The sequence below is a fragment of the Phaenicophaeus curvirostris genome, chromosome 20 (genome assembly GCF_032191515.1).
Source record: "Phaenicophaeus curvirostris isolate KB17595 chromosome 20, BPBGC_Pcur_1.0, whole genome shotgun sequence".
NCBI lineage: Eukaryota > Metazoa > Chordata > Aves > Cuculiformes > Cuculidae > Phaenicophaeus > Phaenicophaeus curvirostris.
The window spans coordinates 10270847-10284870 of record NC_091411.1 but is presented as its reverse complement, the minus strand read 5'-3'; positions in this window follow the sequence as shown (position 1 = coordinate 10284870).

Here is a 14024-nt window from a genome sequence, read left to right as displayed (position 1 = left end):
TCCTTGCAGGCTGCTTAAACTGGTTTTAATTGCGAGGTTGCTCCTGGCCATCGTTTCTCGGTGTGCGAAGTCAGCTCAGTAACTCTCACCCGTGGGATGAGGACAAACAAGGAGATGTCTCACAGGAGCAGATTTCCCCGCACTGTTTGTACCCGGGTGAAAGGTGCTGGTGCGCTATTGCTCTATAAAATCTCTGTCACGTCTAAAATAAAATGCCTTTATGGGCTGTGGAGAGGAGCAGGTGTTGGGCAGGCATCTCTCCTCCCGTCCCTGGCCTCGCCATCCCCTGTGCTGCTCTTATCCACCTCCATAAAACAACTGTAACGTTTGCTGTTGTGTAAACAGAGCCTGACAGAGTTTACGGAGTCGCGGGAGATGATGTGCCTGTCCCGTGGCACATCCCTACGCTGCTCCCTCGCGGGTGCCGGGGCATGGGTGCACCCACCATCCCTCAGCGTGCGTCCCTATCCCCTCTATGCTTGTTCTGGTCCTTGCCTGCACTCGGGTGCTGCAGACCCTGCGCGTCCCTGTCCCCTCCTTCTCTGGGACAATCCCTTGGGGTACCTCAGGGATGCAGTTTGGGTGGGGGACAGGTGGTGACTCTGGCTCTGCTGAAGCACAGACCCCAACCCAACCTTCCCCCCCAGCCCTGCCTCCACACGGGACATGTTTGCGCCCCACGTTCCACGTGCGCCTTCTTTCAAAACCGCCCATTTCTTTGCTTTCCCTTCCATTCACTACTTCTCACTGGGGCGCACGGGACTTTTGCTTACCAAAGCGTGTGGAGCGGCCAGGATCAGCCCTCTTCTGATATTTATATTAAATAATTGAAAAACCATCGCTCACAGCGGCGAAAACCCAAGCGTGATTCTCTGTGCACAAGCCTGGGCATGAACCTGATACTGGCTTTCTGGACCGCCGCGCAATGCCAAGCTCATCCGAGTTACGCTGGCATCCCCGCAGTTTCACCCGGCTCCGTGCTGCTGGGATTTGCCTCTCCCAGGGTGAGCACTCAAGAGAGACGTCACGCCGTGTGGACACTTGTTCTCTGCAGGTTTTCGGGCACGTGTTTTTTTTTTTTTTTGGGAGACGTTGCTCCCAGAGACCCAGGCGTGCTCCTTCTTGCTCTGCTGACCTGGGGGGCTGAGTTACAGCACCCTGGGATGCCACTGATGCCAGCGGGTAATGTCAGGGGCTGTTGGGTGCCAGCTCTGTTCTCACAGCAATGGGATTCGGGATTTGGGAGCTCCTGCACCAGGCTGAAGCCAGCTGAAATTCTTAAGTGATTACAAAAAGAGGGTGAAAAAGTGCTTTCTGCACACAGCCCTTGCTGCTCGCTCCGTTTGTGGGCGCTCCCACCGCCCCCTCTTTCCTTCCGTGTGGAAGAGAGAAGATTTGAAGATGTTTTATCCTACGGAGCGGCTGCCAAGCAGCGCTTTCACCCCTGAAATGCATGCAAAGGGGAGCACGCATCTTCCGCACCGATGCAGGGTGCTTGGGCTGTGGGCGCCGTGGGGGCTCCTGCATCCCCCACCACCACCTCCAGGCACATGTTTGAGGGGCTGCTGCTGGGGAACGCTTCCCAGCCGGCTCTGACCTTGGTGCCTCCCAGCAAAAAACACCTCCTGGCCAGGGGCCAAGCATAATAGCCAGTTCCTTCTACTCCCTTCCTTCCCAGGCAGCCACTTTATCACAGGGCTCAGCTGCGAATCAAAGCCAGGCACACGAAGATGGGAACCAGGAGAAATCGGCCCAAAGATGCTGTTTCCGCTGCGAGATGAGAGGCTGCAGGGCACCGGCTGCCTCCCCGGAGCCGCCTGCTTTATCTCGAGGTGCCCCATCGCCGTGGGCTCCGTGCCCGAGAGGGAGAGAGGGAGTGTAGACCCCACCAGACCACGTCTGGGTGCACCCAGGAGCCTTGGGGAAAGCCCGAGCATCAAGGCTCCCCTGCCTTGTCTCGTGGGGCTGAGCTTTCATGGAGCTGCAATTGGTGCCGAGGGGTTTGGAGAAGCCCCAGAGCCCGTTCCCCGACCACTGCCCACTTTGAGCTGTAGAGGAGCGATTTATTTCCTGGAAAATCATTGCAGATACTCTTTAGAATTAGGTTGAAAAGTAAATTAGCAAAAAGCCGCTGTGGTGCCACAACACTTTCATACAATCATAGAATCACCAGGTTGGAAAGGACCCACCAGATCATCGAGTCCAACCATTCCTATCAAACACTAAGCCATGCCCCTCAGCATCTTGTCCACCCGTCCCTTAAACCCCTCCAGGGAAGGTGACTCAACCCCCTCCCTGGGCAGCCTGTCCCAGTGCCCAATGACCCTCCACGGGGTCCTCTCCGTAGGGAGGAATCACTTCTGCTTCACGAGGGCTGCTTGGCAGGATGGAGATTCTCTCTCGGGCTGTTCCCCAAGTCCTGAGGGAATCCCTGGGCAATAGGATTTCCCACATCTAAGGATGGTCTCGCTGTTCCCGAGCCGCGGTGCCAGCACAGGGCTGGTGGCACGGGGCAGGCTGTGTGCCGCACCACCCACCAGCAGCATCCGTCCCCGCGACACGGGCCAGCACGGGAGACGGGCTGGGAACCGGCTGGCAAGGAGATGCCAGCAAGGTGTGAGCTCTCTCTCCCTCCGCCCCGAAGTGCCGACTTCAAAGTCCAGTGACCTTTCAAATGCAGCAGCTCTCGCACAGGGTGGTGAGACTCACAGCTGGGGAGGAAGAGGGAGTGTCAGAGGGGATCATAGAATCATAGAATCACCAGGTTGGAAAAGACCCACCGAATCGAGTCCAACCATTCCTATCAAACACTAAACCATGTCCCTCAGCATCTTGTCTACCCGTCCCTTAAACCCCTCCAGGGAAGGGGACTCAACCCCCTCCCTGGGCAGCCTCTGCCAGTGCCCAATGACCCTTTCCATGAAAAATTTTTTCCTAATGTCCAGCCTGAACCTTCCCTGGTGGAGCTCGAGGCCATTCCCTCTCATCCTGTCCCCTGTCCCTTGGGAGAAGAGCCCAGCTCCCTCCTCTCCACAACCTCCTTTCAGGGAGTTGGAGAGAGCAATGAGGTCTCCCCTCAGCCTCCTCTTCTCCAGGCTAAACTCCCCCAGCTCTCTCAGCCGCTCCTCATAAGGCCTGTTCTCCAGCCCCTTCACCAGCTTTGTTGCTCTTCTCTGGACTCGCTCCAGAGCCTCAACATCCTTCTTGTGGTGAGGGGCCCAGAACTGAACACAGGATTTCATCCTTGCACCCCTGAATCTGCTGGAGGGATGGGACCCCCGTGCCCTCACTGGTTTCCCAGTCCTGGCAGGAGGCAGCATCAGCCCTGGGTACGGCCGGGCAGGGCTCTCCCTGCTGCCTGGACTTTGGAATGTAGGAGCTGTGCGCAAGCCCAGGTGCTGTGGAGGGCTGTGGTGTGCTCGCTCCCTCCTGCTCCGGCACCACGCCAAGCTGTGCCCCCATGCCCCACCGGGGCCCTGGCACGGTCGGAGCAGCCACGGTGAGAACCACAGTCCCCGCTGCACCATGCGGGCAGCTGCAGGCACCCTCGAGACGATGCTCCCACGAAAGTCCAGCAGCAAAAACACATCAAAGCCCGTCCTGATGGCAGCGAGTAAACAGGAAGGGAGAGCAAGACAAACACAGCTCCTTGCAACTGTCAGGGAGAAAAACAACTCGCTTTCCAGGCGGGAGAAGGTTTGCTGCCTTCTCAGCTGCAACCAAGCAGAGAAATGTGGCAAATGAGCCAAATGAGCCAAACGAGCCAAAAGGGCTCAGGACCACCTGCTCCAAATGCTGCTGGGTGTGTGACTGTGGGAGTCTGACCCCGCTGGGGGGGCTGCAGGGCTCAGAGCTGCCCCTCCTGCCCGTACGTGCCGGGGCATCGTGCCCAGAGCTCAGCGAGCGCAGAGCAAAGGGAGTTTGGGAAAATCAGTGGAGATGGTGCCGAGCGGGATGGCAGCTGCATTCAGTTTTGCAGCAGCAGTGCAGCACATCATGGGCTGCTTCCTCACCCACTGCCTGCATCCCTGATGCCTCGCAGCGGGGCCGGTTCCCAGGGTTGCCCGACGGGGCTGTGCTAGGGTCTGGTAATAGGATTAGGGGCCTCCTTGCCTGGTCATCCCATCCTAATCCCGCCGAGAGGGGAAAAGTCAACAAGGACAAAAGGCATTAGCTGTCTGCGCCTGGTCCTGGCCCGTTGACCTCTAGGCAGGCGGTGGGGACGCAGCACCAGCCACAGACCCCTCGCTGCCACGCGGGTGGTCACAGCCACCAGCTACCACGCTGGGGTCTGAGCGCACGGGGCGTTGGGTGCTGGCACAGCTCTGCTGGGCGTCAGCGGGACAAGCTGATTCACCACCTCGGAGCAGCTGCTGTCCGGCAAAGTTCCTGTTTTTCAGTGAAATCCCCAACTCTGTGCCTGGAAAAAACAAATGGGAGCAGAGTAGGTGCCCGGTCCAGTGCAGGGCGGCCGGGAAGGCTCAGCCCAGGGTTCTGTTGAAAATGCACGCTCCAGAGCTGGACCAGTCCATATGAACAAACCAATGAAAGCAAACTCAAAACCCTCTCCTTGCCAGAAAAACACCAAAACTCAAGGGTTTGGGAGGGAGCCAAACTGAAAAGCTGGGGAAATGCCGCTGAAACTTTCTTTGGGGAGGCATTTTGCTCAGGGAGGTGGTTAAGTCACCTTCCCTGGAGGTGTTCAAGGCACGGGTGGATGAGGTGCTGAGGGGCATGGTTTAGTGTTTGATAGGAACGGTTGGACTCGATGATCCGATGGGTCTTTTCCAACCTGGTGATTCTATGATTCTATGATTAGCTCCCACATGCTTGCTGCCCTCCACCAGCATCACTGGCGCCTGCCGCAGCATCCCAGGGCAGCTCCTGTGCCCACCAGGGTCCCCAGAGCAGCCCAGCAGGTCCCATCCACGTGGAGTCCAAGGCAGAGCAGCCAAAACCACCTCTGCACCCCCAGGAGCTGACTCTGTCCCACCTGGGCTGTCCTGAGCCACCAGGCTTTAAGCGTTCGGGGGTATCAACAGGTCTCTCTGAACAGGTAGCCCTGAGGAGAGCCCGGGGTGCCTCCTGCAGAATGGCTTTTGGAAATATGAAGGTGAATGATGCAGCCAGGATGGTCCTAGACCCCAGCCCTCAGCCGTGCAGGGGTGACAACCAGCCCAGCATCGCTGGGGCAGCGGGGCAGGCACGACACCGCGAGCAAGCACCTTGGCTTTAGCCTGTCTTGCTTTGGTTTGCTGAGTGGGTTGTTTTCAAACTTGCACTTAAGGGAGGAGGTTTGCCAACGGAAATATGTAACTGACTGTAAATAATAGCTTTTATCTGCAGCGCTACCCGTGAAATGAATAAGCTCCCTGGCAGCGGTGGGGCAGAGCCAGCAGATCAGCGCAGGTGACAGTGCAGGGTGTTGGGTTACGGGCTCCCCGTCACCGCCAGAGCCCCCCGATGACTTGTGACAGGTTCATAAGCTGAGAAATGCAATGCTTTGCAAGGTTCAGTAAATATTAGGACTACTCCTCCCTGTTTCTAGTGCAGGTTTAATTGCTGGGGTAATTCATGAGAGCAGGAGGAAAAAAAACATCTGGGAAAAAAGGACCTGTTAAACAGAGTCCATTAATAACGAAATAATTGTTCCTCTGCATGTGATTCAGACAGCTGCCTAATTGTTAATTACCTTGATATGAGAATAACAGGTAATTATGAGGCTGCATCACGAGGAGCTGACTTTATTTCTTCCTTCTTTTCTTTTGGTGAATGCTGGAGATGGAGCGTGCCCTGGCAGGTCATGCCGGGACTCGGAGGAGAGATGCTCCCCAGGCAGGGTTCTTCCTGCAGGGGTGAGGGGGGAGCTCTGGGTCCCGGCCACATCCTGAAGCTGTTGCTCCTTTTGGATGGAGATCCTGAACCACACAGGTGAGCTCCTTGTCTGTGGGACCCTGCTCATGCAGAGCCCAGAGCCAGCACTGAGCAAACCAGAAGAGAAAGTTATTGATGATCTCAGCTGTCAAATTCCCCAAGGTTACTTTATTCACAGAATCATGGAATGGGTTGGGTTGGAAGGGACCTCAAAGCCCATCCAGTTCCACCCCTGCCATGGGCAGGGACACCTCCCACTGGATCAGGGGCTCCAAGCCCCATCGAACCTGGCCTTGAACACCTCCAGGGATGTGGCAGCCACCGCTGCTCTGGGCAACCTGGACCTCCCCACCCTCACTGTGAAGAATTTGTTCCTAATATCTAATCTAAATCTTCCCCCTCCAATTTAAAGCCGTTCCCCCTTGGTCCTATCACTACCTGTTAAAAGGGCATGTTTCTTATTCAAAAAACATTCTTGAAATATTTTATTCCCATTTCTCTGTTGCGAAATGAGCTTTCCCTACAACTGCTCACACACTCAAACCCACAGGCACGAGCGTGCACCTCACACACACGTGGACACCAAGCAGAGAGAGGACTCTGCCTTAAGTTTTTTGGACCAAGAAATGTTGCTGAGTTCTGTTTTCTAGAGGTGAGAGGATGCAAAGACAGACAGGCACTGCTGAAGGGGGTGATAACATCTGTTCAATCGGTGACGCTGCTGATTTGCCGTCACTGGTTTCTTGCAAGAAGCCTTTGGCTTCTTAGAAAGAAGAGATGCTAGCCAAGAGATAGGAGAGCAACCGAGAAATTGGAACGGAGGAGTGTGGATGGAGGGAGCTGTCTGAGACCTCGTCAGAGGAGGAGCAGCCCCAACCATGGTCCTGTTTTCACTCTCCCCTCTCCGGGCCAAGTGCCTTTAATCCGCTGCATGCGGTTTGCATTTCAGCTCTCCGGTGCGCTTCACACGGGAACGCTGGTGACCCTGCGGCAGCGCAGCCTGAGAGCTGAAAGTGGGGTAAGAAAACAGATGAGGAGCTGAAGCAGCTCAGGAGTTGTCAGCCCTTGCTGCCTCCTCTACTGGCTCTGCACACGTCATGGGCTTGATCCAGTGCCAGGAGGGCTGATGCTCTTTCCTGGGTGCAAGGGGAGCAGGTCATCAGTCAGCAGAGAGCCTTGCAGGATGCGGAGCTGATATCAGTCTCGGAGAAGGCGACACGTCTTTTCCTTTAGCTGCCTGGCCAGCCGGGGCTGGGGACCGTGAGCATTGTGGGGTCCAGCGGCTCTGCCAGACACAAGCTGCTCCCATCACCCTGAAACGAGGTGCTGGCATCACCCTGGCAGAGGGGACCATGCAGCCTCTTTCAGAGCCCCAGCGGAAGGCCAGCAGCTCTCTGCCAACTGCTCTTCGCCCTGTGAGGGCGAAGGCGATGGGGCAGTGCTGTCCCCGTGCCCGTTCTTGCCTTGGCAGGTGGTGATGCTGCGGCAGGAGGTGGCTGACCCAGCAGCCCTGGCCCCGGGCACGTCCCACTGCCAGCAACGTGCTGGGGAGGGAGGGATGCTATCCTTCCCATCCTGGTTTCCTGCAGGCAAAAATAGCTACCGGCCTGGGTTCCTGTGTATCTCGCATATTTATAGTGTGAATGGCTTCATAACTTTCTGCCCTTCTGGCTCTCACCTGCATTTCGAGGAGGAAACACCACGTCCCTCCCATGCGTTCGTGTGCGTCTTTCACACCAGAGAGGCCTCGGTGCTTCCCACAGGCTCTACAGAAACCAGGTCCCAGCAGCGGGACCTACGTGACCGCGTCCCTCTGCGCTGGCTGCTGGACACAGGGATGGAGCTGGGTGGGATGTCCTGTGGGCACAGGGGCTGTGGGAGCCGCGAGGGGAGCTGCCCTCCAGCACCTGTGTTCACACAGCAAGGACAAAGCCTGTGGGATGGCGAAACAAAAAAAAAAAGCAATCCTGGAAGCCAGCTCAGCACTGCCCAAGTGAGCAGGGGCTGCAGCCACCAGCCGTGTGGTGGGACAATGCCTGCTGGCTTCGCTCGGCTGCCCAGGGTCCTGGCGGCGCTGGCGAGGGCAGGGCTGGCACAAATCACCACTCGCAGCAGTGACAGGAGCTTATTTTTCTAAGCAAATAGCCAAAGAGGCTAAATATACATTTTCCATTCAGTTCCCCAAAGCAGCGATAGCCTGGAGCCTAAAAATAAATCCCTTTTGATTGTGCCCGGGCCAGAATTAGACTGACTTCAGACCGAGCCTCGCTCAGCTTCAGCCCAGCCCGAGCCCTCCTCTCCCCCTCTGGGCTCCCAGCCGAGCGGGACGGGCTGGTCCCTGCGTCCCCCCAGCTTTCCCAGCTCCAGCCCTGGAGGTGCTGTGGCGGCACATGCCACTGTGTGATGCTGAGTGTAAGAATTGCAAGACGTCTCTGCTGGAAGAGCTTGCATTTTGCAAGGCTTTCCCCAAACTGGTCTATGCCAAGAGCTGTCCCAAGCTCCAGCGTGTCCCCCAGTGGTGCCAACCCTGCTGCCCCGTGAGCCTCCAGCCCTCGCTGCTGCCCCAGCCCGGGCTACCCAGCGGCTTGTAGCCCTGATTTCAACCCCTGCCCAGCCCCATGGGTTCTGCCTGTACACAAGCAAGCAAGCAGGGTCCGATTGCTGCTCCTCCATCCCTCCTTGGAGGACTCTGAGGATGCAGGGGGCCAGGCTGACCCATGGCTACCCAGGGGTGGTGAAGCCCTCGTCCACCCCAGCCAGATCCAGCTCCTCCTTCCCCGTTTAAGTTGTAACTGCTATTACATCTCAGTGAAATAACACATTTGAAAGAAAAGGGGTGGAAAAATAAATACCCCAAACCCTGTAAAACTGAAATTGTAGTTCTCTCGGGATGCAGCGCCTGAAATATTCCCACAACCTTTGCATAATGCATTGCTCATGTCAGACCTCGGGAGACGGGAATTAATAGCTAACAGCAAGCAGGCATGGCACACACGTGGGCTTTCCTTCGCTCCGCACTCCCAGGGGCTCCGTGCTCTGGGGATGCTTTTCCTTTACATTCAGCTCAAATAATTCTTCTTTAAAGACACGAGAAGAAAAAGACCATAGAGGAGTCAAAAGAGTGTTTGTGCCAAACAGGAAATATTCAATAAATGTTTATCCTCTCACACAATGGTGGGGTTTCGAAAGTTTTCTGTGGATGCAATTTAAGTTTGAGGGGGTGGAGGGAGATTTTCCTCCCCCTCCAGCCTCTGGATGAGTGGGAGCTGAGTTCAGGCACCCAACTCCCTGTCCAGGCAGCTGCTCCCCATTGAGGCTCAATCCCGGCTGTGCTGTTCCCCCAGTTACACCCCCACAAGGACGGGGCAGGAGTTAAAAGACTTCAGCATCAGTCACAGAGTGATCTGTGCCTCAGTTTCCCTGCCCAGCCCTTCAGGAGCAGCCCACAGAAACAGGGCTGTGCTAACCAGCCCCCCTGCAAATCTGCTCCTTCCCTCCACTTTCCTGGTCCTGGCAGCACTTTTTTCCCAAACTTTCCTCCCCTCCCCCCCAAAAATGTGAAAAAATAGCTCCATCTGGATGCTGTTTCCACCCAGGCACAGGCCTCGGGGCCGGGAGCCAAGAGAGCAGCGCCTGTGAACAGCAGACGTGGGAGCCGGAGAGGATGTGACGGGGAAGCTGTGAGAAAAGCCTGAGGTCGGCAAACCTTCGGCCTCACCGTGGGAGCCGCTCTGCCTCGCAGGACAGGGCTCGGCAGCCCGAGGTGTGGGGCGATGCTAGCCCTGAGCACGAGGAACCACGGCAGCCTGGGCTGGGGGAGAGGGGCCAAGGGATGGGGAGAGGGGTAGGGGCATGGGGAGAGGTGGAGAGGGATGGGAAGAGGGGTAGAGGCATGGAGAGAGGCGTAGAGGGATGGGGAGAGGCATAGAGGGATTGAGAGAGGGGTGGAAGGATGGAGAGAGGCGTAGAAGGATGGGGAGAGGTGTAGAGGGATGGAGAGAGGCATAGAGGAATGGGAACAGATGTAGAAGGATGGAGAGAGGTGTAGAAGGATGGAGAGAGGCATAGAAGGATGGAGAGAGGTGTAGAGGGATGGAGAGAGGTGTAGAGGGATGGAGAGAGGTGTAGAAGGATGGAGAGAAATGTAGAGGGATTGAGAGAGGCATAGAGGGATGGAGAGAGGTGTAGAGGGATGGGGAGAGGCGTAGAGGGATGGGAAGAGACACAGAAGGATGGAGAGAGGTGTAGAGGAATGCAAAGAGGGGTAGAAGGATGGAGAGAGGCATAGAGGGATGGAGAGGTGTAGAGGGATGGGGAGAGGTGTAGAGGGGTGGAGAGAGGCGTAGAGGGATGGAGAGAGGCGTAGAGGGATGGAGAGAGGCGTAGAGGGATGGGAACAGATGTAGAAGGATGGAGAGAGGTGTAGAAGGATGGGAAGAGGCGTAGAGGGGTGGGAAGAGGTGTAGAGGGATTGAGAGATGTAGAGGGATTGAGAGGCGTAGAGGGATGGGGGGAAGCATAGAGGTATGGCAAGAGGTGCAGAGGGATGGGGAGAGGCGTAGAGGGATGGGGAGAGGTGCAGAGGGGTGGGGAGAGGTGTAGAGGGATGGGGAGAGGTGTAGAGGGATGGGGAGAGGAGGGACAAGTCATGCCCAGCAGCTCTGTGCTGAGCCAGCACTGCATCAGGGCCCCGTTCCCATCTCATTTCGGAGCAGGGCATCCCACAGGGCTGTGGTGGTGACCACTTTGCACTGCTGGTTTGAAGCAGCCCTAGGGAACCTTCATCGCTCCTCCAGCAGCAGTTCCAGCCCTAAAACCTCCGGCTGCTGCTCTAGGCTCCCCAGCCGCGGGAGGGGATGGGCCAGCTTCCCGCTTCCCAGACTTCCCACGCCAGCACGTGTTATTTATGACCCCAGGTTTTCAAATTAAACATAAATTAAGAGAGGCAGGGGGGGAAGCGGGGGTCCCGCTGCATGACATCCATCGCAGCTTTGCTGCAGCAAGGGGGACAATCCCAGCCGGCGCGGGAGGAGTTAAGCTGCCTGGCATGGGGAAGCCACCTCCATCCTTCAAAATACAATCGACCAGGAAATAAACAGGAGCTTGTGTTTGTTTCAGTTCACAAGTGAAAAATAAAAGGATTTCCTGCGGGCCCGGGCGCCCGGGGTCCCGCAGCCGAGCTGCCCGACACCCCGCGCCCATTGTTCCCCCCAGCTCTGCCTTGGGGGACATTGTTCCCTCAAAAATCAGATAATGGAGCAGAAAAGGGCTCCCTGGGCTGTGGTGGTGAGGAGCCTTGAGTGGCCACCAGCCCTGGTGAGAGCGAGGCCATAGGGTTTATCCAGATTTTGGGGGTGCCGAGCCCAGGTCGTGCAAACGTCCCGTGATATCAGGCAGCGAGGGGGTCGTATTCTGCCTTCTGCCCCACAATTAGGGTGACAGGCAGGCAGTGGCACCCTGGCATGTTTCGGGGGGCACCCAGCAAGTCCCTTCACCCCACGTGAGGAGGTAGCAATGGATCAGAGCCAGACCTGGGGGTCCAAGCAGCCGAGGGGCGCGGGGGGGGTCTGGCACAGCACGTGAGGGCTTCGCATCCTCTCACAGACGGCTTCTGCCTTCCTCTTTTTATCAGCAGAATCTCACTGAAGCAGTAAAACCTCACATTTCCTACAGTTTAATGATATTTGCTGACTGTGGTGTCATAACAACAGTACCGGATGAATAGAAAGAAAAGAAAGGCTCGAAAAATAACCCTGCGTGGAGACACGTGGGAGTGCTGAGCCCTGACGGCCTTGGGGCTCCCAGCCGGCAGAAACCCCTCACTGATACTACTGCTCCTGGAAAGCAGCAGAAAGTCAAAGGGAAAGCTTTCTGCAGCCTCCAGGCAACAGGACTGCAGAGACTCACAAGGCTTTGCAGGGCTGAGGGTGATGCTGGTGATGCTGGTGATGCTGGTGATGCTGGACGTGGCGGTGATGGGCTGCACACCTCGGTGTGAAGTGCTCAGCAGGGCTGCAGCAGCTTTCATGGCCTGATTGATGTGTTAAGAACATCTAAAAGCAAAGGAGTTTTTGCATTTCAAGTCATTCCCCACCTGCTCCCTCTGAAGTGAGGTGAGAGCACAGCTAGGACCCTCCTGGGGCTCTGTAAGGGACCTCTGTGCCTGTGCAGGAGGCATTTCAGCACAAAAATAAAGTAATTAAGAACTAAAATAATGCTGGGGCAGCCATCAGCCTTTGCTCTCATCTTGCTTTCAGGAGCAGCCTGGCCGTGCTGGTGGAGCAGAGGCCTGGGGCTGGTGTGGTGGGTCTAAACTCCTCTCCACTTACCTTACAGAACTCAAGGGGGCTGGACTCGGGGCTCATTCTCGAGTCAGGGTGCAATTTAAGTCTGGCAGAAAGGCTGGATTCTTGTGGAGGGGTCTCCTGGAGATAACGATCCTTGCCACAGCTGGTTCTCATAACAGGCATCACCTTTCCTTCCTGTGGGAAAGTAAACCTGCTTGAAGAGCTCCCTCCGCTTTCCCTGCATCTTTAGCTGGTGAGCTTTGACAGTCTATGTGCTGGTGGCCTTGCGGTCTCCCCGAGATGTACATCTCTGACATGTCCATTACTCGAGTGGTAATTCAAAGCATGGAGAAGAAACCAGCTCCTGCGTTGTGGCGACCTTGACCCTGCAGCCCCCATGGGGGCGTAGGGCGACTTGTAGGATCTGACCCAGTCCTGTGCCCTAGCTGCCAGGACAATGCACTCCCCTCAGCTCTGGCAGGAGCTGGGTTGGTTTTGGATGCCCAGCCAGTCCCTCCCTGGCTCCTCTGGTCAGGCACGTGAAATGTGGGCTCATGGTACCACGGAGGAGCAGCTTCCACTGAACTAAAACCCAGTCTGCTCTGAGCTTGTGATGCTCACGCTGGTTTTGTACTGGGGGAGTCAATGAGCGTCTAGAAAAGCTGGGAAGCATCACCTGGAGGTAGCACTGCAGCTCCCCCGGGTGAGGGAACAACCATGGGGACCTGTTGCTGCACCCTTGGTGAATAAATAACTGCACACAGAAGCGAAGGCAGAGAAGGATCTCAGGCAGAGAGATCTCATACATTTACGAACTAAATATAGTTAATAACTTCTTTTTATTTTTTTTGCCTTCGGTCTGATCCCAAGCTCTGTCTGTTTGTACTCTTGCCTTTGTTTTGTTTTGTTGGTTGGATTTTTTTTCATGCTGTGTTTTTTTTTAACCAGCGCTGGATGGCAACTTCCCAACAACACGCTCAGGCTGCTGAAAGTGCCTCATTTTGCTGTGGCTGGAGTAGCAGCTTTCATTGATGGTTCGAATCACTAAGCAGCCTCCGGGTTGGAAAAAGACAACAATACTACGATGCTTGGAGGGTTTTCAGAGCAAAACTTGCCAAAAAAGGGATTAAAAAAAAGGGAGGTTTTTTTTTTTAGTCTTTGTCACTGTAAACTCGAATCTCTCTGTGTTAGAGTCGCATCTCAGCTGATGAGAGCAGGCTCTGCAGCCCAGTCCGAGCAGCACAAGCGAACCTCTGCTTAGGCACCTCCCTGCCACAGGTCCCTCACTAAATCAAGTGCCAAACCTGGTGCCTGGCTAACCAGCAGTCAGTTGGCATTTCAGGAGGTTTCACTTCACTCAAGCAGCTGATTGCCACGTTGGAGCTGAGGGTGCAATCCACGCTGTGGTCTTACCAGCTCTACAGGCTGCAGACTGCGGTGTCTGCCTGGTGTTGGTTCTCCTGCAGGGATTTCCCCCTCCACACAGCTCCTTTGGGGTTGTTTTTGGTTTTCCTCATCAGCAAAGCTGAAAATGGAAAGGTAAAATATCTCCTAGGTGATGGTGAGGCAGTGGGATACCTCAACCCATCCTGGTGCTCCTGCTCCAATGTCCTCCCACCACTCGCTGCTGCTTCTCCTGAGGACATTGAAGGTTTTTTGGGCTGGGGTGGGGTGTGCAGCTCCAATCATGATCCCGGTGCGAGGTCTTGGTCTCCTCGCGCTCATATTTTGGTACAAACGGGGTGTCCCCAGGGGCGATGGGGTCAGAGCTGTTGTGCACGTGGGTTGTGCCGACACCACTGCCAGCACCGGGGCACCGGAGGGACAAAGCAGGGACGGCTGTCCCGGCTGCTCTTTGCAGGC